Genomic DNA, 4,114 nt, shown 5'->3' on the forward strand with positions numbered 1-4,114 from the left:
ACATGGGACTTGATCCCAGGACTCTGGGATCATGACCTGAGCTGAAGGCAGTGGCCTAACCAACTGAGCCACCCAGAAGCCCCTGGGTTCCAAAAAACACCTTCCATGAAAGACAAGACTACAGCACGGTGGTGTAGGCACACTGAGGCCTACTGGTCAATCACAATCCTATCGTTGGCTTGCAACCAAATTTTGATCAGTGTACCAGTTGTTATTGTTTTTGCCCTAATTGATGATGTTGAAATGCATACCCAAGAGGTAAAAGAATAACAAACTCTGGAATATTATGCAGCCTTAAAAAGAAAGGAAATCCTATTACATGCTACAACATGAATGAACCTTAATGACATTATGCTAAGTGAAACAAACCAGTCAAATGTTAGAGAAAGAGCTCAAATTTACTAAAACATGCATGAGCTTTGATCATGCTTTTAAGGCAGCTCAGTTGGGACGGTGAGCGCTTTCAACAAGGGTTCCAAGACCACTCACTGGAGAAAAGACAGTCTCTTCAACAAATGATTTTGAAAAAAAATGGATATCCACAAGCGAAAGAATGAAATTGGACCCATACCTTAAAAAGAAGGAAAATCCTGTCACATGCTACAACATGAATGAAACTTAAGGACATTATGCTAAGTGAAATAAACACATATACTGTATAATTCCACTTATGTGAGGTATCTAATGTGGGCAAATGTGTAGAAACAGAAATAGAATGGTGGTTGCCAAGGGATGAGGGGATGCAGGAAATAGGGAGTTATTTCATGGGTATAGAGTTTTACTTTTACAGGATGATAAAGTTCTGGAGGTCTCTTGCCCGACAATGTGAATATACTTAACACTATACTGAACTGTATATGTATGTATACTTATGTATTTCTCTACAGTTTCAAAAAAGACTTATAGAAGTGTGCTATAATCTCCTGAAGTTTGCAAACCAGTGATGTGAAACGCTAAGTGGTACAATTCTCACTTCTTATACCATCACTTGCAGCTGTGTTGTTTTGGGGAAAGAAACTTAGCAGACTTTGGCCTCAGTTATTTCTTCCGTAAGATGGGGATATTATTTCCCTATAATATACAACTTTACCTAATAAGGAAAAAAAATAAACCTCTACATTGGCGGGTTTCCTTGAAAAGAAGAATTTCCTGATGGGGAGGTAGAGTTGGCCATACTACTCTGTACTGTGTCCCGAGATTTACTCTCTCCCCTGCCCCCACCCTCCAAGTTTCAACTTACCACAACCCTTGCCTTTAAAGCAGTACTTCCTCTCTGAGCCATCAGGTTTATGTGGACATATGACTTCCCTAGAATTCCTGAAGCATTGCTGAAGCAAGCAGAACATTCAAGTAAGGCCTTACTAATACTAAGGGGTGACATGTGGGAAATAAACACAGATGAATCTATGGGCCAATAACGTGGTTATAAAATAAACCTATCTCTGGAGGAGGGCGGGGCGGGAGCCAAGGCCGGGAGAAGGGAGCCAGCGAGCAGGCAGCAGGCAGGCACTGTCTACGCGAGGAGCAGGTGAGCGGGAGGACGAGACGCAGCCACCTTCCTCACCAGCCAGCCCGCGGCGGTTTGTTCCCTTCCTCGGGAGTGCGCCAATGCCTGGTTCGACCCAAACCCGGTCCCCAAATGGCGAGAACAACAACGACATCATCCAGGATAACGGGACCATCATTCCTTTCCGGAAGCACACAGTGCGCGGAGAGCGTTCCTACGGTCGGGGAATGGCGGTCAATGTGTATTCTACCTCGATAACCCAAGAGACTATGAGCAGACATGACATCATCGCATGGGTTAATGACATAGTATCTTTAAACCACACAAAAGTGGAACAGCTTTGTTCAGGAGCTGCCTATTGCCAGTTCATGGATATGCTCTTTACAGGCTGCATTAGTTTGAAGAAAGTAAAATTTCAAGCAAAGTTGGAGCATGAGTATATTCACAATTTTAAACTTCTGCAAGCATCATTTAAGCGAATGAATGATGATAAGGTGATCCCAGTGGAGAAGCCGGTGAAAGGGCGTTTCCAGGACAACCTGGATTTCATTCAGTGGTTTAAGAAATTCTATGATGCTCACTACGATGGGAAGGAGTATGACCCTGTGGAAGCACGGCAAGGGCAAGATGCAATTCCTCCCCCCGATCCTGGCGAACAGATCTTCAACCTGCCGAAAAAGTCTCACCACGCAAACTCCCCCACCGCAGGTGGGCTAAATCAAGTCCAGCCTCTAAGCCAGGATCCACACCTTCTCGTCCCTCATCAGCCAAAAGGGCTTCATCCAGCAGCTCAGCATCCAAATCTGATAAAGATTTAGAAACACAGGTCATACAGCTTAATGAACAGGTACATTCATTAAAACTTGCCCTCGAAGATGTGGAAAAGGAGAGAGATTTCTACTATGGCAAGTTGAGAGAGATTGAGCTACTCTGCTAAGAACACGGGCAGGAAAATGATGACCTCGTGCAGCGACTAATGGAAGTCCTCTATGCCTCGGAAGAACACGAGGGCCACCCAGAGGAGCCCGAGGCTCAGAAGCAAGTCCACGACCAGCAGCCCCAGCAGCCGGAAGAGTACTGAAGCGTCCTGGCCGCTCGCGCCTGCAGCTGTGCGTGGGAACTTTTCTTCTGGAGAAACGCGTGGCCTCAAGCTCAGCCGTGACCAGTCGTTCCCAGTCTGCCGTTAACATCAACGCACTGTTGCATCCGCCAGCCACCGCGCTCGGTTCCCATTTCCTTTGCCAAGACCCATTAGCAGCCGGCCGTTGGGCGGCCTACCTGAGAGATCACAGGGTCACGTCCCTTCTACTTCACCACTTGGCTGCTTGAGATTGATTCTGCTCTTTTCATTTCTCAAACTCCCCCCTTTCCAACACCACCCCTCCTTTTATCCTGGTGTGAAACAATGGTAATTTGATATTTGGTATTTATATTGGCATTTCTCAACCAGTGTCACTAGATGTCACACATTCGTGGTGCTTTGATGTTTGCAAGTCTAACCTCTGAAGGTAAATTTGGTCAAATAAGTTGGAGCAAAGGGAAAGAGATACTTGATATGAAAGCCATAAGGGCAGTGACTCGTTTTATAGGAAAAAAAAAAAAAAGATGGAATCAAAACTAGGACTTCAGGACCTAGACCCAGCAGTATTTCTCCCTGAGCATGGTAGACAGCTACAGTTCGTCAGTCAAGGACAACACCATCTCTGCTTCGCCCTCCGACTGCTCGCCCCTCCCCTCCCACACCCAGGTTCTCATGCTCTTTTCTTTCTTAGGGTCCTCTTTGGTGGGCAGCCACTCTCCCCAAAAGCTGTCATCATTTACCTACAGTCCAGAGGGGGTCTGCATAGGTGCAGGTCCTCCTGCCTCTCTCTGGCTTTCAGCCCAAAGCCTGTCCTCAGCACTAGGGTACTCCTCCTCCAGAACGACTTCAGGGTGTGCGGCCCTGAGGGGCAGGGCTCTGCGTCGTGCTGCACGCTCGCTGGAAGTGAAGACCGTCTTACCGGGAGCATCATTCCAAGGGTGACTCCTGATTCTGAAGTCTGGTATTGACACTGGGATGACAGCACAGAAAAAAATCCCTGACTCCCCGTACCTTCTGGAATAAGGAATTTCCCCTCATTAATACTAAGGCCCTCCTTGTCATTGACCTTTGATAACCATGGCAATTCATAAATAGAGGAAACATTAATGAATTAAAAGCATTCCTTATTTTTTTTAACTAATATTTGCACATTTTCTTTGTATCTTTCCAAATCTTTGCCTCTTTTATTCCTCTGACAGATGGTATCCCTTCCTGGATCATTCATTTCACTTGGTTTCCAACTTTAGATTTACCTCACTTGTTATTGGACTTAGCAGGTGCAGCAACAACAACCAACAAGTGTGCCCACCCCACTTGCCTCTTAACTGAAAAGCTTCAAATAAATTTCTGAAATATGTATCATAAAAAAAATAAACCTATCTCTGGTTTGAAAATATGCCCTTTTTTTGTGGAATGAGGAGGAAAGACAGATCCTGGATCATGGCTTTGCTTTCCAGCTCCTAATTTGAGTGCATATGGAAGACGCCATCTTGCTATCCAATCTCTCAGGAATTCAGTCCTTTATA

The 4,114-nt window shown here is 45.5% G+C and overlaps 1 pseudogene; it reads left to right on the forward strand.

Annotated features, from left to right (window-relative positions):
- The first annotated feature begins 1,588 nt into the window (after nucleotides 1–1,588).
- LOC113927300 lies at nucleotides 1,589–2,588 on the forward strand (annotated as a pseudogene).
- Nucleotides 2,589–4,114: the final 1,526 nt, after the last annotated feature.

This window comes from Zalophus californianus, chromosome 7, assembly GCF_009762305.2.
Source record: "Zalophus californianus isolate mZalCal1 chromosome 7, mZalCal1.pri.v2, whole genome shotgun sequence".
NCBI classification, from domain to species: Eukaryota; Metazoa; Chordata; class Mammalia; order Carnivora; family Otariidae; genus Zalophus; species Zalophus californianus.